General features: G+C 37.7%; 1 protein-coding gene across 4 annotated transcripts in view; it reads left to right on the plus strand.

Moving 5' to 3' along the window:
- The window catches only part of LOC104612329 (Alg9-like mannosyltransferase family), a 41,478-nt gene extending 16,349 nt beyond the window's left edge, over positions 1-25,129 (plus strand). Inside the window, exons 10-11 of one of the 4 annotated variants that reach the window (XR_016082390.1) lie at positions 9,665-21,809; positions 21,950-25,129. The gene's annotated coding sequence lies outside the window, so the exon portion shown is untranslated. Of the gene's footprint in view, positions 1-9,664 lie in introns of all 4 variants that reach the window. The other 3 variants (XR_002023510.2, XM_019200260.2, XM_019200259.2) reach the window with 3 other exon arrangements.
- Positions 25,130-25,969: the final 840 nt, after the last annotated feature.

Consider the following 25,969-nt stretch of genomic DNA (forward strand, 5'->3'; position numbering starts at 1 on the left):
GAAGAAAAATCAAGTTTTGTAATTCAAGTACATCCCAAAAATTAGCCCCTAAATTTGAATGACAAACTTGTGCAGATTCAGGTAGTATAAGCACCCAATCTGCAACACACTTTCCAATGGCTGCCACAATCTTCTCAATCTTCCATAGCTTGTCTTCAAACACTCTTCTGTTTCTTTCTCTCCAGATGGACCAACATACAGCAAATGGAATACAGCTACACCACCTTAGCTTTCTTGCTTCCTCTAAGTGGTGGCCACTTAGAAACAGATTTCAGCCAAGGACCTTGGCTGAAAGACTTGCATATTGAAGAGTGCTGAGTAAAACTTCCAGCAAAAGCCATAAATTCTACAAGAGAAGAACAAATGAAATATTGTTTCATTGTCCTCTTTGCACATAAAACATACATTTTCCAGGCTGAGCCCTCGGATTTTTAGGTGATCTGCAGTTAAAACACTATCCATAGCCACCAGCCACGCAAAGGCTTCTTCTACCCTTGGAGGGACCAGATTACCCCACACACCTTCACAACTGTTTGCATCCACCTGGACCCTTAACAAAGCTGAATAAAAGGATTTCACAGTAAACCTCCCATTCTTTCATTCCTTCCATCACAACTCGCCCTTTGAAGAACTTGACACCTTTGAATTTTCCAGCACTTCCAAGTTCCAATAACACACTCCTCCCCCTACCTATCCAAAAGAGCATACTGAATTTAGGACTCCAGGTCATTTTTTTTTTTGGATCAATACTCCAGATCAATCAATTTATCCCCACTCATCTCATAGAATGGGCTGATAGTGGTCTCGATCGTGGAGGAAGGGATTCAAAAAATCTGAGTCTGATGCTTCATTGGGAGAATTGAAAAAAAATCAAGAGCCTCAAACAAAACCCATTTAGTGCATGTTACAAAAGTTTTTTCACTTCTGAAAGATGGCCTTGTGGGGGCTGGCCCGACTAACAAAATTGAAAAGATGTACAAAAGGAAAGGGATCAAATCTAGAGGTCCAAATGGCTCTAGATTTTTGCCTCCAGATCACCTCTTCCCTCTGAATTATTCTTTCCAAATCACTCCCTAGACTCTCTTTCCACCTTGGCAGCCAAGGACAAATTATCTTCGTCCTCCAAAGTTCAACCTGTCCAGCTGTGCCAATTTTTCTAGCACATCCTTCTTCCTGCTATCCAAGTTTCTAAACACCTCCTTATTCCATCCCTTGATTTTCTCCTTAAGCATCTATAATTTTTTAATTAATATGAACCCCACTTAATTGAAAAGGTCTAGCACCAACTCGCAAAAGTTTGGATGATCTAACCACATGTTCTCGAATTGAAAAGGTCTAGCACCTGCCACCTCTACAAACCTCTGCAGAAATATGTGTTTATGGTCTGAAAGGAAGAAAAGGTAGAGCCTCCTGAACTACATCACCAAACTTCTTCCACCCAGTCTGCTAAAAACAAGAATCTATCCAACCTTCTTAGTATTGCCGGATGCTGTCCATTTGTCCAGGTGAACCTTCCACCATTTAAAGGTGGATCAACAAGCCCAAGTGAAGTGATGAAATTCCCAAACCTCCTCTTCCCCACACCAACGCTTCTCTCCCTCCCCCCTTTCATCTCATTCAACCTTCTTACAACATTAAAATCCCCTCTCAAAAAAGAAAAAAAAAACGAACCAAGGATCCCCCATGTCTGTCTAATTTCCTCTAGCTCCTCCCAGAAATCCCTCCTCCCTTCTTCTTTCGGCTTATAGACATTTTTTTGATCAATAAGATAATATTTTATTAGTTATTGATAAAAAAAGATAATATTTTATTAGAGCCAAATAAGAAAGTTACAACAGGGTGAGGAGGTTTTTCTCCCAAAATACAGTTTTACAGTTTTGCCCAAAACATTTGATGTCATAGCCCCTTGTTTAGCTAGAGTATCCACCATCCCATTTGCTGTTTTTCTCACCCATTTGAAAATAACATTCAACTCCCTTGCAATGCTCTCAATCTCCCTAAATGTATGCCTATAGATCCAAGGGATTTGGGTGCTACATCTTGTCTAGGAGATGACCACCTGAGAGTCCCCTTCCACTTCCAAATTAAGGAATCCAAAACGCTTGGCAAATTTGAGTCCATGTAGAAGTCCAAATAGTTCTGCTGTCAGTGCATCCCTATTTTCTGAGGCCCTGAATACATAGCTAACACCTTTCCTCCTGAGTCCCTAAAGACACCTCCTAACCCAGCCTCATCTTGGTTACCAAGAAGAATTTAAAATGACAATCTGTACCCCTCATTTGTTAAGTGTTGGTTTCTTCATGCTTGATATCTTCCTTTTCATGCTTGGTCTCTGTACTTGGTGACTTTCTGATCTCTGTATCTTCATGGTTTGAACTTTCCGACCTGAGTTGCTTCATCCATCTCTTTTTTATCAGTTTTTGTACCTGAATGTCTACAGGAAATAATCTTTTGAGTCCAAGCAGGGTAGATTCCTAAGAGTGATTAGCCAGATGTGCTATAAGTAATTAAGAGTTGCTAATGACACTTGTCTTTTTGTGTCCCCAGTTCCAGATGCATATTATTTCCTTTCACATTTCTATTGGCCTCATATATAATAGTTTTCGAGCTTCCTGGAATTGACTGTTGATGCAAACCTTAATTCCCTAGAGTAATTCTTTCTTTTTTCTTTTAAGTTTCCTTTTATCAGTTTTTTCTATTACATAAATTGTTAATTGATTATTTATAAGATAAAACTTTTGTTCCGTAATTATAATTGAGATCATTTTTTTTTTAAATTTCCCTGTAGTTAGTTGGGTAAAGAACTGATTACTGCTGCTTAGTTTTTGAATTTATGTTTTGGTTAATACTGTAACATGCTTGTTGTTCCTTAGTTTTCATTTCATTGCAAATGGCTTTTTGATATGATCTCAATTTGTTAAGATGGACTGCTCTTTGTAAGTCTCTTATTATTTTTGTTCATGGCTCTCAAAGCTGTCCTGAAATATTCAATGGGTAGAACCTACCTCCCGAGTCCTGATTGAATGTGCACCTTGGATTTTCATTAATATGTTACCATGGCTGAAGTACTGCACCCCATTGAGAGGATGAAGGAACCCAGTGTTGAGTAGATTGGGATTGTCATTACTTTTGTATTCGAGAAGATGTACATCTGGGTTCATAGTCAGAGGGTGAAATAACCATTTAAGTATTTAATACAAAAGTTTATAGAAGAAAGGAGACAAGTTCAATTTTGCTGTACTTCCATTGAGGCCATTGTTCTTTCTACTTAATAGTGAGGATAACTGTAGAAGAAAGGAAAGCTTTAATTGTTATGCAACTGGTGAATTATTGTGACCTTTCACTTCCTATTTCATATTTGTTTCTCTCTTTTAGATTCATTTATGTCCATCTTCTTTTTCTTGACTAGTCTTAGTGCGACTCTTCCATTTTGTTGAGAGTTGTTTTATGTTAGCAAGGTTATTGATGTCATTGTGGCTAAGTTGGTAAAGAGATGCCTAATTAAGGGCATTTGTGTAATATTTCATCATTATATAAATACCAAAACTAGGGGTCATGTGAAGCAAGTTAGACACACCCTATTTGTTCATCGTCTTTTATTTTGTTTTCCTATCTCTTCTTCATCTTTTCAATATTTCACTGTTGCTTCATTAGGTTCAAACTCAAATATCACAAGTTGGTATCATAGCTCATTTTAAATTGTCAACTGCTGATGTCAACATCGCTGGAGGATGACATCAGTAGGTTGTATGGCCAGCTGATGCTTGAGAGGGAGATGACTGTACCACTAGGTCGATCTCAATTTTAGAAGAATTTTGGTGCATATTTGAGGTGGATCTGATTTTGATTTGATATTTTTCCATATTTTATGGATCTAAAACGAAAAGAATTAAAAATCTCATTTTGGGAAATCTGTTTCGGTGAGATGGTAAGGGTTTTTTTTTTTTCCAGAAGTTTTGTTGATGTTGTTTGGTTTATATGAAAACTTGTGAGAGATCAAAATTGATCTCACAGCATTTGGATGAGTTTTAAGGGAGTTGTGATGTTTTCTCTCCCTTATATTTACTGCCAGTTCTTGTTTTCTTTGTCTAGGCCCTAGGGCAATGTGAAACCTTATAATTGATACTGAGGCTCTTGTTTGATCAAGTATTGTTATCAGAGCTTTTCTGAATGCTGTTTTTCATTTGTAGAGGGGCTTCTTTTGTGTGTTTTTGGCTTTCCAAATTTGTTTAATGCTTGTTTTTTGAATATGGCTACCTTGGGAGATTTTGCAAATTAGTTCTTGTGGTTCTATGGGAATAGGTAACTATTCTAATAGTCAAATAACCACCATCTAACTTGATGGAAACAATTTTCTTGAGTGGTCGCAATCAGCCAAGTTGTCCATTGGAGGAAGGAAGATGATTAGTTGTGGAGTGAAGTCAATGGGTATACCCTCTGGATTTGCTTGCACAACAAGCTTTGGTTAGTCTATGTCTTGTGAAGATAGTTTTGATTGTTATCAAGTCTGTAATTTATCTAAACATTGTAGATTGACTTTTCTTTCTAGTAATAAAAGAAGTTCCATTCCTTTCCAGTTGATTTATACTGATGTGTGGGTATCCTACTCCTTTGCTTACATGGGTAGTTACCCTTGTTTTTTATTGTTCATTGATGACTTTTCTTGATGCACCTGGCTATATTTGATGGACAGGGATGAAGTGCCACAATTAATTACAAATTTTTGTTCTATGGTGGAGAATCAATATGATACAAGAATAAAGATCTTGCATTCAACAATGCAAGTATCTTGAAAGAAATTCAAATAACTTTTTACAAGAAAATTTCTTCAGAGGTAAAGGATAAGGCTGTGATGGAATGGAATCCACTGACCAGTCCAAGAATGAAGCTTAACTTCAATGGCAGCTTTCTAGGCAATCCAGGACCGGTAGGTATTGGAGGTGTAATCAAAGATTTACTATTAAAGCTCTGTTTTCAGGATCCATTGGAATTAAAGGTTCTGTTAAAGTGGAAATCTTGGCATTGTTGCAAGGATTGAGGATAGCTAAGAAACTAGTAATTAGACTGTTGGAGGCGGAGGGAGATGCTAAGGTTGTCATTTCTTGGTTGACAATGAGGGAAATTCAGTCTTTAGGTAAGGATGTGGGAGCCACTTTCAACTGGGTTAGGAGATCAGAAAATGGATCAGCAGATTATATGCTGGGCTGAATTTTAATTGCTGTTATTAAAAATATGGGTTCCTGAATACATATTGGGTAAATTTGTAGTCTTATTTGTCTTTAATCAATGAAATCAATTGCCTATCAAAAAAAAAAAAAAAAGAAAAGGACTTTTGAGGTGATGCAATTGATACATTGGTGTATCTCATCAATTGGTTGCTATCAGAGGTCTTTAGCTAAGGATGTGGTGCTACCTTCAACTGGGTTAGGAGATCAGCAAATGGATTGGAAAATTATATGGATAAATAGGGAGTGCATAGAGATCAATTGTTTTGGGCTGAATTGTGATTGCCGTTGTTCGAGATGTGACTTTTATTGAAGATGTTCCTTTTCTCTCCTGCCTTGCCTCTCTTTAGGGGGTTAATTCTAATGAAGAGAGGACTCTTGTTTGTCTTCCTAATCCTATTCATTTAGATCATTCTCTTTTTTCTTCTTGTAGTCCTATTAAGTCTGTAAACAAGCCAGAGTTGCAGGTTTATGCCAGGCACAAGGTGACTCTAGAGATAGAGCAACCATTTCAATTAGATACCTTAGACCAAGGTAACCCTAACCCTTACCATTAAAAGAACCTAAAAAGAAGGAGACTATGGTGCAAGAAATGGATACACTTATTAAGAACCAGACATGAGAAATTGTTGGCCTTCCTCAAGCAAGAATTCTGTTGGCTATAAGTGGATGTACACCATGAAGTATGGGGCACATGGTTAATTGAATGATACAAGGCTTGTCTAGTTGCTAAAGGATACACTTAGACTTGTGGTATTGACTATCAAGAGACATTTGCTCCTGTTGCGAAGATGAGTTCAATCAGAGTTATTCTTTCATTTAGTTTCTCATTTCTCTTGGCCACTATATCAAATGGATGTGAAGAATGTATTCCTAAACAAGGATCTTTAGGTGGAGTTGTTCATGGATTTACCACTAGGTCTCAGCATTCCTAACAGTGTAGGAAAAGTGTATGGATTGATGAGTTGAAGCAATCATTGAGAGCATGGTTTGATTGTTTTAGCATCAATGACCTTGTTGATCGCCTATGTGAATGACATTGTCATCACAGTTGGAAATCCTGTAGAAATTGTCAAGGGGTTTCTTTCTTCTGAATTTGAGATTAATGACTTTGGAAATCTTAAATATTTATTAGGCATTAAGGTGGTAATATCCACAGGAGAAATCTTTATCTCTTAGAGAAAATATGTATTAAATCTTCTATAGGAGATAGGCAAGTTGGGAGCTAAGCCAGGTGAGACTCTGATAAACCCAAACCATAGATTGGGGACTGATGATAGTGATATATTATCCGATTGAGGTATGTACTAAAGACTTGTGAGGAGGTTGTTATTATCTCTTCTTAGCTAGGCTGGACATCTCTTATGTAGTCAGTGTTGTGAGCCAATAGATGCATCAACCTAGAGCATCTCATTTGCATTCTGTGTAGAGGTTCTTGTCGTACTTAAAGGGTACTCTAGGGAAGGGATTACTCTAAACTTTCCATGGATACCTCTCGTTAGAAGCATATAGTGATATTGACTAGGCTGGTTCTGTTGTTGACTAATGTCCTACCTCAAGATATTGTGTATTTGTTGGTGGTAACATTGTCTCTTTGAGGAGTAAAAGCAAACTGTGATGGCCTAGTCAAGTGCTGAATCCGTATATAGGGCAATGACCCACAAAATGTCTGAATTATTATGGCTGACTAAAAAAATCCTTTTACTGAAATAGTATCCAGGATGATAAACTTATGAAGCTTTATTGTGACAATCAGGCAACTACTAATATTGCTCAATCTGATTGTACTGGACACATTGGTATTGACAGACATTTATCAATGAACAAGTAGCAAATGGCGATGTTTGTCTCCCATTTGTGAAATTGAAGGATCAGTTGGTTGACTACTTGACAAAAGGATTTCCAAGACCCAAGTTGAAAATTAACATTGGAAAGTTGACATGTATGAAGTATGATATCTATGCCATATTGAGGGGATTGTTGGAAGTTTTTTTTTAGCAAGGCTTTTATGTCATTGTGGCGAACTTGGTAAGGAGGCACCTAATTAAAGGCTTTTATGTAATATTCCATCACCTGGGGGTGATCATGAAAAACCGAAAAACCGAACTGAACCGATGAGACTAAACCAAAATTTCTAGTTAACTGAACCAATGGGTTCAGTTTCGGTTCGGTATTTTCAAAAACCAAAGGTACTGGTTCAGTTTCGGTTAACCAATATAAAAAACTGGCGGTTAACCGAACCGGCCAATATACATATATTTATATATTATAAATGAATATATATGCATCATATATAAATATATATTTATAATATAATGTTTTTTTAGTGAGAATGGGCCGAATGGTTCCTAGTGTTCTTTATTTCCTTTAAGTAGTGTTTAAAAGTTATGTTTCTTAGTTATGGGCCTTCTTTTATTTTCTTTAATTATTTCTTTAATGCTGGCTGCCCCATTAAGGGCATCCAAGTAATTGTACTCAGACTTAGAATTATTAATAAAAGTGATGAAAGGGGGCTAGAGAGAGGTTCAAATTCTTCTTTTCTCTCTTCCCTTCTTTTCTTCTTCCACAACCTATTACTGAAACTTCTTTTCTTCTTCTTTTTCTCTCTCTTTTCTTCTTTTCTTGCATTATCTGAATTACTGTAGGTGTAATTTTCAACTCAGTATCAGAGTTGGTTCTCACTTTCGACTTTTTTTTCCTTTCTTTGCCCATACATAGTGTGTATGGAGAACTGATCGGTTGATCAATCAGCTACTTATGCAGCCTAGTTAGGAATGTTTTTGGAGAGTTTTGTGGAGGTTTTTCATCCTTAGTTGAAGCCTAGGGTAGGTTCTTGGAGATTTTTCCTGAAAACCCTAGGTAACTAGAGAAACCTTGTTATAGGTCATAGAAACAATTTTAACCTGGTGCTTGGGGATCAAAGGTAAGCCTTTTGATTTCTATTAGGGGTGGTTTTGGTTGGATTGAATTCTAGAACCTCTGGAAGGGGTGGTTGAAGTTTATCTCTTTCTCCCCATCCCGCAGGACCCTGTGAAACCATAATTTTGGGGGGTTGAGAGGTAGTTCTTTGCTTAGAACAGTAAATCTAGCCTAGTAAAGCCCTAATTTGATTTTTCGTTTGCATCCGTTTACTTAATGGAGAAAACTGGAGGAGAGATCAAATATTCCATAAATTCCGAGTTTGGACATGGGGGGTCAGTGGAGAATCTTTTTGGGGCTGTGACTACTGTGAAGCTAGATGGGACCAATTTGGTCTCAATCTATTAAGACACATGTGTGTAGTAGAGGAAAATGGGGTTATATTACCGGGAGCAAGAAGAAACCGTTGTAGGATGATCTTACCTATGAAAGGTGGATGTAGGAAAACTACACAGTAGTGGATTTGTTAGTGAATTCTATGCAACCACACATTAGTCAGCACTACCTGTGGATTGAAACTGCAAAAGAAGTGTGGGATAGTGTCACCGAGACCTATTCCCAGGGGGAGAAGCCCTTAGCAGTCTACTTCTCTATGCTGAAATCTCTTTGGCAAGAGATCGATCTGATGGAGACTGTTGTTTGGGATTGCACAAAGGATGCAGAAACATATAGGAGGTTGGCGGAGAGAAATTGGGTCTTTGAGTTCCTCATTGGACTCAACTCGGAGTATGATATTGTGAGGCAAAATGCTTTAGCAAAGGATGAGGTGACTTTGTCTCCAGCATATGCTATGGTGAGTAGTGAGGAGAGTAGAAGACAGGCTCAGTTTGTTGAGCCACAGGTTGATCACTATGCTAATGCAAGGATGAAGCCGAAGGTTAGCACTGGGAAGAAAGATGTTATTTGTGAATATTGCAAGAAGCCTAAACACACTAAAGACAACATTCAAACCTTGTTCCTACCAGTTTCAAGAAAGAAAATGGTGGGAAAAGGGTTGAAACTAGGTAAGGTGGAAATGCAAATGTTGCCACCTATTCACAAGGTGAACAAGGACAGAGTGGAGAGAAGTTAGTGGGAGAACAACTTACAACCACCAGGGCTGAATATGAGAAGTATGGCCGAATCATCAACCACTTAGAGTCCACTGCTATAGCTCCTTTAGAGACTGTTTCTTCCTTTGCATATGCTCACTTAGGTATTCGTGCCACTACACCTCATTCTTTTGTCTTAGGTACTCATAAAACCCCTTGGATAATTGATTCTGGTGCTTCTGACCATATGACCAGTGTTTCACAGTTATTCATCTCTTACCAACTTCTTTTTGGTCGGGATAGATATCCCTTGTTGATGGCTCCCTAGCCCTTATCACGGGAAAGGAAGACATTAAGACCTCTAATGCCTTGACCTTATCATATGTTCTTCATGTACCTAAACTTAATACCAATTTGCTTTCAGTTAGTAATTTGACAAAATCCCTGAATTGTAGTGTGACTTTTTTTCCTTCATATTGTGTTTTTCAGGACATGGAATCTCAGAAGGTGATTGGGAGTGGCCATGAGGCGAATGTGATCTATTTGTTAGACATGCCTGAGTAGAGTCAAGTACAACCTAAGAGAACTGCATTTGTTTTAGAGTCCACTAGTCGTATTATGTTATGTCATAGTCGTTTGGGTCATTTGTCCTTTTCTTCATTGAGTTAGTTGTTTCCAAAGTTATTTAAAGGAATTAGTCTATCGAGTCTTCATTGTGAATCTTGTGACTTCTCAAAGTATTGTAAGAGCATTTATCCTTCAAGTAATAAAAGATCAACTATTCCTTTTAATATTGTTCACTCTGATGTGTGGGGACCTTACCATTTACCATGTATGGGTGGGTATAAATATTTCATCCTGTTTTTTGATGAATAATATTTCATCCTGTTTATTGATGATTTTTCATGATATACTTGGATTTACCCTATGCGTTCTCGGGCTGAAGTGCCTAAACTTGTGCAGCAGTTCCATGAACACATACTCAGTTTAATACCCACATCAAAATATTCCATTTAGACAATGCTTAGGAATATTTTGAGAAGGGCCTTACCTTCTATCTTGAGAAGTTTGGGGTTATTCATTAGAGTTCTTGTGCCCGCACTCCACAACATAATGGAGTAGTGGAGAGGAAAAATAGACACATTGTAGAAGTTGCAAGGAGCATTCTTTTTGCTACCCATATTCTTGTGAAGTTTTGGGGTGATGCAGTTTTAATAGCTACCTACCTTATTAACCGCATGCCTTTTCAAGTCTTGGGGTTAAAATCTCCCTTTGGAGTCCTCTTTCCTGATGTTGGGATTTTCTCTATTCCTCTGAGGGTCTTTGGTTGCACTTGTTATGTCTACATTCTCAGTTCCAAAAGACACAAGTTTGACCCAAAGGCTCAGAAGTGTATCTTCCTTGGTTATGCCTCCACCAAAAAGGGTATTGTTTTGATCCCATTAGTGGCACCTGATTTGTTTCCATTAATGTCACCATTGCAGAGTCAGTTCCTTTTTATAGCCATCCTTCTGAGGGGGAGAGATCTCTCGAGTTGTTTTCTTCATCCCTTCCTTTGCCAACTCCAGTTGAGTCTTGTGTTGAGCCCTCCACAGTTACCCCCATTCCTGTGTAGGGATCCTCTCCTTTGAGGTCTTCCACTCCTGCTCGTCTCCCTCCTCCTACTAGTCCTCTAGTTGTTTCCACTCATCCTATTCTCTAGAGGTGGTATCAGTGACAAAGGCTAAGGCAAACACAGGTTGATTCCACACCTCCAGTTGAGCCTCAGGCGCTCCTGATTATTGAAGAGAGGACATGTCCATCACCTCCTCCACCAACACCCTCGTTTCCAGACCTTGACCTACCCATTGCTTTGAGAAAAGGTAAGAGGAAATGTTTAACTCATTGTATTTCCAAACACCTTTTCTACAACTTGTTGTTCCCATCCTATTATGCCTTTCTAGCCTCCATTTCCTCTCAATCCATCCTAAAGTCTGTTTCAGAAGCCTTAGCCACACCAGATTGGAGGGATGCTATGAGTACTGAAATAGAAGCCCTTCATAAAAACAATACCTGGAATATTGTTGACTTGCCAGTTGGAAAGGATCCTGTTGGGTGCAAGTGGATTTTCACTATCAAGTATCGTGCAGATGGGTCAATTGAGAGGTATAAGGCTCGACTTGTTGCCAAGGGATATACCCAAGTATATGGGATAGATTACACTGAGACATTTTCTCTAGTTGCTAAGATGACTTCGGTGAGAGTTCTTTTATCCTTAGCTGTGAGCTATGATTGGCCTCTGTATCAATTTGATGTTAAGAATGCATTCCTGAATAGTGATCTCACTGAAGGGATATATATGTCCCTTCCTCCTGGTATATATGGCAAGGAAATGCAGGGTAAGGTGTGTAGATTGAAAAAATCACTTTATGGCTTGAAACAATCTCCACGTGCTTAGTTTGATAGGTTTAGGGCTGCTCTTGTTCAATTTAGGTACACTCAAACTCAATCAGATCATACTCTCTTTGTTAAGAGAAAAGGCATTCTGGTGACATTCTTTATAGTTTATGTAGATGATATTGTGGTTACTAGCAGTGATACAGAAGAAGTTAGTGCTCTCAAGAAGTTTCTCAGTTCTAAATTTGAAATGAGAGATTTAGGGGAGGTGCGGTATTTTCTGGGCATTGAGGTTGCTAGGTCCAAGGAAGGTATCTTTATTTCTCAAAGGAAGTATGTGCTAGACCTTCTTATTGAGATTGGAAAACTTGGTGCTAAACCTGCCTCTACCCCTATTGATGTAAATCATAAACTCTCAGCTAATGATGGAGAACTTTTAGCTGACAAGGGAGTGTTTAAGAGATTATTGGGGAAACTTATTATCTATGTATGACTCGTCCAAATATTTTATATGCTGTGTGTCATCAGTTAGTTCATGCATGCTCCCAGAGAAACACATATGGCTGCTGTAGAAATGGTGTTATGCTACCTTAAGGGAACCCTCGGGAAAGGTATATTATTTGCTAAACATGGACACATAAAGGTAGAAGCATATACAGATGCTGATTGGGCAGGAAATGTGGATGACAGGAGATCCACATCAGGATATTGTGCTATGGTAGCCGGAAATATTGTTTCCTGGAGAAGCAAAAAGTAGTCAATGGTTGCTAGATCTTCAGCAGAGGTAGAGTATAGAGCTATGGCTCATGGTGTTTCTAAGTTGTTATGGCTTAGGTCTCTCCTTAATGAGATGGGTGTTTCATGTGACGAGCCACTGGTGTTGTATTGTGATAACCAAGCTGCTATTAACATTGCTCACAACCCAATTCAGCATGACAAAACTAAGCACATTGAGGTAGATAGACACTTTATACGGGAGAGAGTGGCTTTAGGAGAGGTGTGCCTACCTTTCATTGCATCGGAAGAGCAGCTAGCAGATTTTCTAATTAAGGGAGTCCCAAAGGCAAAGCTTCAACATTATGTAAGCAAACTGGGCATGATTGACATCTATCCTCAGCTTGAGGGGGAGTGTAGTGAGAATGGGCCCTAGTGTTCTTTATTTCCTTTAAGTGATATTTAAAAGTTATGTTTCTTAGTTATGGACCTTATGGGCCTTCTTTTAATTTCTTTAATTATTTCTTTAGTGCTGGCCACCCCATTAAGGGAATCCAAGTAATTGTAGTCAGACTCAAAATTATTAATAAAAGTGATGAAAGGGGACTAGAGAGAGAGGTTCAAATTCTTCTTTTCTCTCTTCCCTTATTTTCTTCTTCCACAACCTATTGCTGAAACTTCTTTTCTTCTTTCTCTCTCTCTCTTCTTCTTTTCTTGCATTATCTGAATTACTGTAGGTATAATTTTCAACATTTTTATATGTATTTATAGTTTTTTATTATATATTTATACTATATTATAAAAACCAAAAAACCAAAAAACCAATGAACTAAACTCGTGGTTAACCGGACCGATCAACCGGTTAATCGATTGGCTTCAGTTCGGATTCGGTTACTCTTTTTTAAAAACTGGTACTACCGGTTCGGTTTGCAAAATAGGCCCACGGTATGGTTAATCGAACTGTAAGCATCCCTACCATCACCATATAAATACCAAAATTAGGGGTCGTGTGGAGCAAGTTAAACACTTCCAATTCTTTCATCTTCTCTTGCTTTCTTCTTCTCTCTGATTCATCTTCATTTCAATTTTTTATTGTGTTTTCATTAGATTCAAACTCAAATATGACAAGTCATTTAAAACTTGGATTTTTCTTAGAGCTCTTACTATTTGCTTTAGATCCACATTTCATCTTGTTCTTGTTCTACACTTTGTCTACATCTCTTCTCTCGTGCTAATGATTGGACTCTTGTTTTTGGTAACTAATAGAAACAAAAATTTCTTATATCAATTGAAAGCAGCCATACATGGAAAAATATAACTCACAACAGGAGACAAAAGCCTCAAACTGAGACCAGGTTCCCATGTTTCATCATATGCAAAATATCGAAACAAAATTACAAAGAAACTCCAGGGCCAAATATACTCCAAAATGAGTCTAACCCCTTTTCTAGCTAGAGCATCAGCATTGCAATTAAAAGATCTTGGGATCCATTTGAACAAAAAGTTCAAATGAAATCCAAAAATTTTGCTTCTGTAACCATATATCAAAAGGCCAAGGCACCATCTCTTTCAACGGCATCTGGTGGATGACCACTTTATAGTCACCATCCACTATTAGATCTCCCCATCACTGAGGGTATGCAAGAACCATGAATTTGATGATATAAACTACAAGAAAGCTGGTTTTCAGATGTTGAAAACTGTTGGATGGGAGAAACCTTATGGTATCAAGGGTGCTTGGTTCACTGTTTTAGTTTTGAGATTGAAGTATGCTATCATAAGCATATCAGTATAAAACAGAGCAATATTACACAAAAGGGTGCAACTTCCATGCTTATAATCATATAGCATGTAAATAGAGCAACAAAGGAGCATCAGAATCACTCACAGTTGATAAATGGTGTTAAAGTCTTATATTGGAATCAGGGTCTTTGTTGTCTTTTTTTTGTTTCTTTTCTTTTCTTATTATGATGTTATCGACAGTTTGGTAATTGTACATTCATTATAATAAATAATAACATGGGTCGGGAGTTGGAGAAAGAACAGAACATCGATCTCTCTCTGCCTACCCTATTTTCTTCTCCGTTCTTTGTTTTCTTCTTCTCTATATTGTTCTATCACTCAGATCTGGTTTCCAACTTAGATTTCTCTAATTTTCTTCTGTTTTAAAGAGCATACTAGGCAGATCACAAATGGGATACTTGAAGACATTGTAAAATTTAATATGTGGAAGAATGATGAACCAACAAAATGCTCCTGTTTTAAACAGGTACCTTCAATGGGTAAGATAGGTCATCAAGGGAAACACCCAAAATGACTTAGTAATTATTGTTGTTATGATATTACTATTTACTGAATTAGAAATAGATTTAAGTGTTTTTGATCATTTAAAACTGTTGATCATAGGGACTTCTGATCCGGGAGTGTAATATTATGATACTCCTACGTTATAAAGTAATTGTTATTTGTCTTGCTTTAAAGACCATCTAAGTGGGTTGGACCGGTTGAATTATAATCTTGGTTCCCTAACCTGATTTGGACTAGTATTTGAATCCATACCTAGGACCACACTTTAATTGAGTTGAGCCCATTTTGGAGGTGCATCTAAGCTAATTAAAAGACCCACTTTACATAAAAAGAGGGCTGCTTACATGGGCCTGTACACAGATATTCCTCTTTAAGTGGGAGCACAATTTTTTCCCAAATAGAACAAGGAAACTGTTGGAAAACGTGGGGTTACTGGTTCAGATCTGAAAATAAAATTGTATATATTCCTAGGAATGTGGAAGGATTGATTTAGAAACTTTTTTCTTTCTATTTCTTTCTTTCTTTCTATTTTTGTACTTTCTATTTTCTCTTCTTTCTATTTTTTCTTCTTTCTATTTTCTTTTCTTTCTATTTTTTCTTTCTTTCTATTTATTACAGCAGCTTACTGTATAAATATTGCCCATTGGCAATAGACTACCATCTAAAGTTCTTGACAACCGAAGCGCAATACAAGTCCTTTCTCAATTTTACCCTGATATTCGAGCCTCAAATAATCTCACACCAAAAATTTTTGGTTGCACTGCCTTTGTTCATGTCCATAATAAGGGAAAATTAGACCCACGAGCAATCAGGTGTGTCTTCTTGGGATATTCCCCAACTCAGAAAGGTTATAAATGTTATCATCCAGCCACCAGAAAATTCTACACCTCCATCGATGTCACATTTGAGGAAGGAAAATCTTTTTTCACTCAACCTTATCTTCAGGGGGAGCCCTCATTAATGGAAGATAAGGCCTCGGATATACTCTCCCTAGATGTATTACCCTCCTCACATCGTTAAGAATCACATCCCTCTAAGTCACATTCCTTTGAGCCCCACATTCCCGAGTCTCAACAAGAGTCAAACAACCCGACCATTGAACCAAATTCGGACACTGTTAACCCCACGAATGATGTGCATGATAATGTGAGATATATGCAGGTTTACTCTAGGAGGAAAAATCCAGATCCTCAACCTGTGCAAGTCCAAGATTCAACTCCTAATCCTAGAACTGAGGGATGTTTAGATCCTGAACCTACACCTTCACAGTCTGAGTATGAGTATGACCTACCTATTGCACTGAGAAAAGGAACCAGAGAATGTACTAAACGCCCATTGTACCCTTTAGCCAAATATGTATCATTCCAAAGATTCTCTAAATCCCATAAAAGTTTTCTAGCCAGCCTTAACACCATTCCAATTCCTAATACTCTAGCCGAGGCACTTTCTAATAAGGAGTGGAGAAAAGCCATGAGAGTGGAAATGGAGGCATTAGAAAAATACAACACATGGGAAGTTGTGGATCTACCAAGAAACAAGAAGACGGTAGGTTGCAAATGGGTGTTCACAATTAAGTACAAATCTGATGGGTCATTAGAAAGGTACAAAGCACGCCTGGTAGCCAAGGGATATACACAAACTTATGGGGTAGATTATCTGGAGACTTTTGCCTCAGTAGCTAAAATGAATACAGTAAGGGTGTTATTATCGTTGGCTGCTAACTATAATTGGGATTTGCAACAGTTTGATGTAAAAAATGCGTTTCTCCATGGTGATCTAGAAGAGGAGATATACATGGACATTCCACCGGGTTTTGGAGAAGGCATTAAAGGGAACAAAGTTTGTCGGTTGAAGAAAGCACTATACGGTCTCAAACAATCTCTAAGAGCATGGTTTGGAAGGTTTACGAAGGTAATGCTGAGTACAGGTTACAAGCAAAGTCAAGGTGACCACACATTGTTTATCAAACACACAGCCTCAGGGGGAGTTACTGCACTATTAGTCTATGTGGATGATATAATCGTTACTGGGAATGATAAAAAGGAGAAGGAAGCATTGAAAAATTGCCTTGCTAGAGAATTTGAGATAAAAGACTTGGGGAGACTAAAGTATGTTCTCGGAATTGAAGTTGCACATTCTAAACAAGGCATCTTTATCTCTCAACAAAAGTATGTTGTTGATCTTTTGAGAGAAACAAGAAATATGGCATGTAAACCAGCTTCCACGCCTATAGATCCCAATCATAAACTTGGAGAAGCCAATGAGAATGCAAATGTAGAGAAGGAGATGTTCCAAAGACTAGTTGGAAAACTCATTTATCTTGCACATACACGACCGGATATTGCATATGCTGTAAGTGTAATAAGTCAGTTTATGCATAATCCTAAAGAAGTTCATCTGTAGGCTGCTCATTGAATTCTGCACTATTTGAAAGCCAATCCAGGAAAAGGAATTTTATTCAGAAGAAATGGAGGACCGACTCTTGAAGCATATACAGATGCCGATTATGCAGGATCTCCAGTAGATAGACGGTCCACTTCTGGTTACTGTACCTTCTTAGGAGGAAACTTAGTCACTTGGAGGAGTAAGAAGCAAAATTTAGTGGCTTGGTCAAGTGCAGAGGCAAAATTCAGGGCTATGGCACAAGGAGTGTGTGAATTACTCTGGTTGAAGATAATTTTAGAAGACCTGAAGATTCCACAAGAAGAGCCTATGAAACTATATTGTGACAACAAGTCAGCCATCAATATTGCTCACAATCTTGTTCAACATGACAGGACGAAGCACATCGAAATTGACCGACACTTTATAAAAGAGAAACTGGACAGCAAGTTGATTTGCACTCCCTATGTGTCTACAAAAGGACAACTGGCCAATGTACTTACTAAAGGGCTCAATAGTACAGACTTTCGGAGAATTATAGCCAAGCTGGGAATGGAGGATCTCTATTCACCAGCTTGAGGGGGAGTGTTGGAAAACGTGGGGTTACTGGTTCAGATCTGAAAATAGAATTGTATATATTCCTAGGATTGTGGAAGGATTGATTTAGAAAGTTTTTTCTTTCTATTTCTTTCTTTCTATTTTTGTACTTTCTATTTTCTCTTCTTTCTATTTTTTCTTCTTTCTATTTTCTTTTCTTTCTATTTTTTCTTTCTTTCTGTTTATTACAGCAGCTTACTGTATAAATATGCCCATTGGAAATAGAATGAAACACATCAGTATTCTACCATTCCAAAACAGAAGCCTCCCTCTCCTGAGGTGGGATGCTACATGGCTCCCTTAAAGGAAATTGGTACGTTAACCTATAGGGACCTCTAGGCCTGATGCTAAGCTGGCTGTCCTTAGCAAGCAAACCGAAATAGAGAATGGAGAGAGTCGGGTGTGGAAAAGAATAGGAAAGGAAAAAGGAAGAGAAAGTAATCCTAGAGCCTTCAAAGTAGAGAAGAATGTCAGGTAGGTTATCTTGTTTCATCCTTTTCTCTTTGGAGAAGATGATCCCCTCTTTTTCATTCGTCCATAAACATTTCTTATCTCTCTTCTTTTATCTCTCCATGAGTAATAAAACCATCTACTGCCTTAATTTTCAAATTTCAGCTTTGCTGATTATGGTTCTCTGCATGATATATAATAAAGAAGGAAAGGAAAGACCTGGTCTGCAATCCTGAAATTCATTTTCCTTGATTGCAAGCTTCCATAAATTATAAAAGGACTATGGCCCCAGTTAATCATGGGACTGATTGCCAGATATCCATATAGAATATTTTATTTGTTCTCTAGACTCTCAAATCTTAAATAATGTTTGAGGCTTTCAAACTAGAGTTTTCAGTAAAAATTTTGCAGTTGCATATATTTTGTTTATCTTGTTCATTACACCTGTAAGCAGTGTTACATGGACACATACATGGAAAACGGAATCTGATGGGAGTCCAATAGTCTGACTTGGCAAGATAACAAAAATATGGATTTGCAGATATGTTTGTAGAAAAGTATATACTATTGCAATAGTTCTTTTTTTTTTTTTTTTCTTTTGAGTATCATAAAGTGTGTCTAAAATGTTGCCTTTATTACTAACATTTGGTATGAAAAATGACATTCATCATTTTTTTTGGAAGGCAAAAAAATGACATTATCTTAAGAATATGTGGAGTGTTAGGATATGATGCATGTCTGGCATTTATATCTCATCTACTTAGAAGAGTTCATGCATTGTTTGTAAGTCAGAATCAAAAGTTTTACTTTGTCCTCAACAAAGATGTAATCATTTGCAAAAAATCTGTATGATACTCAGGATACAAAATAATAAAAGCTCAATTATATTAATTAATGTATCATGTTGTGTAAGAATTTCTCTAATTTTTTCATGTAAACATTATTATCATGATTTTTGCTGTTGTTATGATATTATCATTATCATCATTATGGGAAAAGTTTGTATTAGCAGATAGATTAAACTTGTTCCCTTTATCACCTTCTCTGTTTTCACCGCTTGGATTGATGATATGGCCCATCTGATTCATCCAGTGGACCATGTAGATCAGATTGCTTCGACTTTCATCTTTCCAGTTCATTTTGTCCTTATTTCCAACTGAGTTGGATTCTTCCCCAAATACCTTACTTGTCCAATGTTGTTTTCTAATTTAAAAATACCCATATAGAAAATATAAAAAGCGATTTAAAAAAATACCCACAAGAAGGGGCATACCCTGAGTATATGGAAGGCCTCTGGGCTAATATTTGCCCCATCAACAGTGGATGGCATGAGGCACACATGGGACCTTTTTGGTCACCAGCCGAACTGTCATGTTGGAGATTCCTGGATCATTTAGGCTTATTTTGTAAACAACTGGACTAGCATGTAGAGGGATCTTCTCTGAAGCTATTTCTACCTAGTAGAGAGATGTTAAGATTGTTCCAAGCAATTCATCTAATAGGGAACCTTATGGATTGGCCATGACCCTTGTACCCATCTTGCCTGGATATTGTCCTATAATAATATTAGCAGTTCAATGCTACAGTTCTTTTTTTTTTTTAAAAAAAATTTAAAAATGCCTATATAAAAAGGGCTTTGTTTTACATACATGGCTAAGCCTTTAGAGCTGGAATTTCTACCATAAGGTCAGAATTAGGAGACTAACTTTTGAGACTCTTGCTAGGTGTAAAGATTCCTGGTTGTTTAGACTTCACCCAGTCGCTGTAAATAGAAGAAAAAGGATTAGATGAGCCTTAATGGTCTTCCTCAAATTTACGAGTAAGAACTAAGAAGGCACATGCACTGCACATGGTATTTAGCAATGGACAGAAAATATAAGAGGTCCGTACATCTAGATTTTCTGTGTATGCTTTTGTGGAAGTGGGGTATCCAGAGTATATGGCAATAGATACAGGAGTGTGCATTCCATGTGTTATAGTAGAGATGACTCACACAATACTTCGAGAGGAAGTACCACTTGCTTGCTTAACAGAAATACCTCTCAGGGGGGCCCCAATTTGATTGACAGTTAGCATAAATGCATGAGGGCAAATAGGATGAGTGTAAATTCTGGTTTACCTTTGCTTCAGATTTGACTTTTCTTGTTTGTTTGTGATAAGTATAATGGGTAGAAAAATGATGTCTCTACCTTCTATGCAAGACAATGGAGGTAGGAGGATTATTTGTGGTAGGAAGAAGCTAGATGATTTGGTCTCCACTATGAGAGAATTGACGATTGAGGTAGGTGGAGGCGGCGTGGAGCACTGGCTGCACTGCTAGTGAGTGCAAATATGACAAAAAGTATGAACTTTGTAACAGATGAGAATGCAAAATCATTATTGAAAACAAACAGATGCAAACTGAACCAGTGCAAAATATGTATCTGGTTCAGATTCGCATTGCAAACAAACAGAACCTTAGGTTTTGCCATTTCATCCCTTAAAACAGGTAATATTGGAGGGTTGTCCAGTGGAGTAGTGTCCATAGTAACTCATCTGGTGAATTCTCAACTCCATATTAGGGTTTTAAAAGACATAGATGCTAAATTTTAAAGTACATGTTAGAGTCTTAAATTCTTCTTTTTTTTCCCTTTTTTTTCTTTTCTTTTCCTCTTCTATTGGTTTTTGAGCTTTCAGTTTCTACTGGACCGTGACTTTCAAAGAACATCGGAAAACCAATAAAGGTCTTTCTTGAGCTTCATGACTTTCGAAACCCAATCACGGTCTTCCCAAATGGGGCCTAAATTTTCCCATATTTGGTCATTTCTATTGGCCGGCTTTATTTTATTCTTTTCTATTTACCGTAACGTGTTGAAACTCCCTCTCTTAGCAGCAGAACTACTTTTGATGTCTGTAGTCAATAGTAAGTCATTCTCATTCAATAAATGATAGTATGAAAAGCTTAGCATTTGTCCACGTGAAACTGCATGTCGTAACCTGGGGAATACTAGCTCAACACGGATTGAACTCTGGTACTTGCAGAAGATATAATGGAGTTGCTTTGGATGCATTATTTGCGTGCTGGATAGGATATACCATATTTCTTTTTTTTTGATAAGCAGGATATATCATGTATCTGGATAGAAGTTCAAGAGGCCCTTGGTAGTAATGTGGTTGGATAAACCCAAATAGAAAATGAGTTATAACTGGTGTTGGGCTGCAAACCTATAGAATGGACTAAAGCAACTTGCCAAATGTCTCATATTCAGAGGATTAAAACCAATTTTAATGGGTCCCTCTCTATCAATGCACCCGGAGTCGGCTTGAAACTAGATATTTGATGGTACCCTAATAAAGGGGAATACCCATCAAGACAGTTGATTTCAAAAACCATCCAATGGTGGGTCCTCGTATTTTAATGTGCAACATTTGGTGGGTTATGACTTATGAGTTCACACAACTTGGGTCCTAACCCTATAGACCCAAATCCTAGATTCGCCCAAATTGTAATTTAATATTTTTCTGTGGCCAACTGTCAATTGCCCATAGCTTGAATAAGGGTATATATATAAGCTTGTTTTAAGGCTTGTGCACTGGCTTCTGTCTTTGATGTGGAAGGATTCTCCGACCCTGCCCATCTTCGAAGTTGAACTAGTCCTACTAGTGAGCTGGTGGTCATTAGAAACTGATCTGCAAATTGGTTCCTTTTTTGTAGAATTGTTACAACCAAAACAAAAGAACTGGAATGCAATTCAGGGTGCTCAGTCATCCTTGCTTGTCAACTTGACCAGCAGTGCACCGATTCTCTGTATTCTACCAGAAACAGTTGGTATGTCAATCAACAAGTTGGCCTACTTGGCTCAGTATCCACATTCTTTGAATTCCTCTGCAATCAATACTATGTCTGGTTTCAATGAAACGTGGCCTATCATTGAGCCCATAGATTAAAATTAGATTATCTTGATCAAGGAGATGCCAAGAGATGGGAGGTCTATCTATGGTGGTGTCCAGAAAGTGGTTGCATGAAGCTACTCAATGTGGTCAGTGGTGGCATGGTTGGCACATAACTAAGTCCCAGACGAGATGCGGTTTTGAGCCCTGCTACTAACGGCTCCAAATCCACCTTTGAGAGGAGTATAATGTTGCTAGACAAAAAAGTGTGGTACTATGCCATGGAAATTGAATTACAGCCCCTGTGGGGGCAAAAGGCGAGTAATCAATACCAAAAAGAAATGTGGTCCACCTATTAAGACATACATCTGCTATGTGCTGTGTACAAATTAAGTGCATCCATCTTTGTATTTACTTATTCACACATGCACAGTATATAGCCTTCCTTGCTGGTTATCCATAAACCCAAAATTTATAATATTAGCTATATTAGATATATGCATCTCTTATGCTGAAGTGTGTGATTGAAGGTACTCCTTCCTTCCAAGAAAATAACCGAAAATTTATAATATTAGCTATGTTAACTCTTGATATAAGCAGTTACAGGCATAAAGAGACGGAACAAATGGTGATATATAACAAGTTTCAACAAGATGAAATATGGTGAAAAAATTGTTTTCACCGTTGATTATCATCTTCTGTTCCTCTTAACTTGTTCATCCAGTAGATTCATTGATATAATCATATGATTTTTTTAGATTATGTGTCTATAAGTTGGCATAATCATGACCTCTCTCTCTCTCTCCTTCTCTCTCTCTCTCTCTCTCTCTCTCTCGTGCAGCAGCTATGTATAACTGGTTACATAACCAATCACGAGTGAACATTCAGTGTACTGTTCACTTGAGGCCTACATTCTCTTCTGGGCCTTGTGGGCCTCAGGAAAATGGAACACTGACGTGCACGATTGATTACGTAGCCCCTAATACACAGCTGTGCGAACAACACCTACCTCTCTCTCACTCTCTCTCTCTCTCTCAGAGATACAGACCCACAAGGTACTGTCATGTGAGAAACTCAGAAAACACCAAAGCTCTTTAAGAATGAGAACATGAGTTTGTTCACGCAATCGCATTCACGAGCTGGAAGCATTTTACTTTTTGTTACTCTACATATTTATATAACGATAAAGATGTATAGTATATATATTAAATAAAAGAACCACAACCATGTGAACAGATCATGCAGTAAACCCTGACCACGTATATACATCCCCTCTTGGGAAACCCCCAAGAAAGGAATCCCATGACAGCCTTTCAACAGCGACGCGGTCATCTGGGCTATTTCAATCATTTAATGTCTTTGAGACAGAAAATCACTTTTAATTTATAATTGAGCTTATAACTTAGTGAATAAGTTATATTAATTAAGGAGGTTCTGAATACTGTAATTGCAGAGGTTTATGAAGTTGGGTTGATCACCATAGCTCTTGTCAAACGCTTCTAAAAAGCAAAACTGTACTTTGTTATTAACACTACTTGCTACAACTATCTTGGACTGTCCCATGAAGACCCATGAAATTAATACTTTAACTCTGTTGTGATTTGTTTTAATGGTTTCCCTATTTTATGATGGGGATTGGTTTAGAGTTCACACCATCTGATCCTTAAATGTCTCTCAGATTGTCTGTAATCAACCCTATCCAATACGGTCCTATACAATGTTCTAAAACATACAAGTTCGTCTCAGTCAGGTTTCCATTGAATTAGGTAACTCAGCGAATTTGTAAAGTTTATTAACTTATCCGGCAAAATAAAAGCTAAGTAATATTTTACAATGAATAAATGGAAAAGTAATAAAAACAGAATAAAAGAAAGTGTTTTGGCCAATGGGTTTTGAAAAAAAATCTCTGATGAGAAAAATAATAAAGGCAAAATTTAAAACCTTGTTACCTTAAAATTAATTAAGTGTTTCCATTGTGTATCTTTCTATTAATAAGGTAAGAATTATTTTTCTCTGTTATTTAAAATATCTTAGTCTTCTTATTTTTGTTATGTTTAAAAAATTTAAATTAAAGCAGTTTTTTCAGATTAATTCGGATCAGAGACCCAGCAGTTGAACTTGTAAACCGGTGACCCAGTGAGCCTCCCAGGTCCTGGTTTGTTTTTCCACGGTTTTTACAGACTGAACAATCTAACCTGGACCCAGTTATCTTTCCAGGTTTTTGGCTCCACCTTGGTCTAGTAAATACTAAATAGTTCTCCAAATGACTCGGTCGAGGTTCCGATTTACAAGGAAGCGAGTCAGGGGGCGATTGCACCAGGAATCTGAATCCTGCCAATTTCCAACAACTTACGGAGTTGGAACCTTTTCAATTTGAAGTTGGTCTTACAAGTTACAGACACTTCTACTGACCGCCAAAGAGCAGATTAGACCTTGTGGTCCATTCAGTGTGTGCTTTATCGTACACCCCCATTATCCATGATTGGTTTCAATACCAACTAGCTTACTTGTTCTTTTCTGCAACAAGTTTTAGAGGAGGGGGTTAGCTATGTCCATCAATGTTCCACCTCCTTATCTTCAACTTGATCAAAGCATTTATCCTTTTCTCAATCCAAACTCCTAAACCAAGTAATCTTATATGGGTCTATTTATATCTCCTTATTCATTGGGTGCTAGTAAGCCTAAACCCTAGACCTTATTAAGCTTCTTCAGATACAAAAATGAGGTGTTCTCACAAGAGAAATGAGTTTCTGTCTATGAGAAGAAGAGGAGGCAGAAAGATGGTTTCATTTACGGTTCCCAAGAAGCCCAAGTGTGCCATACAACATAAGCTCGATAAGCTTCGAAGAATCATTCCTGGTGGCCAGAAGATGGATGTTGAGACATTGTTTAGGTTGACTATCCAGCAGATTCTAATGCTACAATTGAAAGTGAATGTTCTCCAGCGTCTCTCGGAACTCTATGGAGTCTGACAAGTGCTTCATCTTGTCAATGATACTTCTCTCTTTGATGATTTCATCTCCGCAAACTCATGCAACGTTTCCAGAGATGAGCTTATTTACACTCTCTCTCTCTCTCTCCGATGAAGGGTGTTGTCTTTCAATGCTCTCTGTAATATAGTTAGTGTGGTGGAGAGGAAATCAAGAGATTGAATACTCTTCCTTTGTTCTTAATGGAGTCTGTGTCTTGTGTTTTCAGGAGACTTCTTTTCTTATTGATCAGTTTAATCATATAAGTATATTGTTTGTTTTTCTGTAATTGTTTCTCTTATCAACCAACAGTACTCGTGAAATTTTAAGACAGAGACTGCACCCCCTTCATGCAACCTCGAAACAGAGAAAATGAAGATAAAATTGTGGATGGGGGGGAAGGTGTAGGCAAGGGAGGGACCATTCAGCACAATCTAGTTCTAAAATCTCACAAGTGTTTGCTTGGGAGAATTGGGACTTACTGAATATACTATTCCCCACCATAATTGCACCATGTGCATGTAGGCCCGTCTTTCAATGCTGCTAGTTTGTCTATTGTTTGTTTGCTTATAGATGAGTCAGTTTCATAGAAAAGAGACCTGCATAAAGTGAAACCCATTCTCTTCTGTGATATACACCTAACCTCCACCAAAGCTCACGGGCCAAGGTTAGGTCACCATTGCTTCATGGGTTGTACATGATGGTACCAGTTTGGCCTTATCACAATGACATGATGGGTATTTTCAAGTTTATGTAGAAACCATTTGATCATGAGAGAAAGAGAGAGAGAGAGTTTGTAGCATCACTTTTTATCCTTCAATTAATTTCATTCAATTTATTAGGGGAGAGTTGGTTCAGAGGCAAAACCTGGAATTTATCGTATAGGGATTGGTTCTAAGTAGGAGTGCAAATGTATCATATTATGATCTTATTTGAATTTGAATCCGATAAGAAAATAGGTTCTATTTTAAAATCGGATCAAATTTGAATTACTTCTATTCAATCTGGCCCCAAGATTGATTATGGGGTCTACTCATAGAACTTGTTCTTTACAAAACCAATAATAGTATAACAATTATAGAATGTTTAAACTTGATTTTCAATAATTATAATATATAGTCGAAAAGTT

Source organism: Nelumbo nucifera, chromosome 2 (genome assembly GCF_055504915.1).
Source record: "Nelumbo nucifera cultivar China Antique chromosome 2, China Antique-T2T, whole genome shotgun sequence".
Classification (NCBI taxonomy): domain Eukaryota; kingdom Viridiplantae; phylum Streptophyta; class Magnoliopsida; order Proteales; family Nelumbonaceae; genus Nelumbo; species Nelumbo nucifera.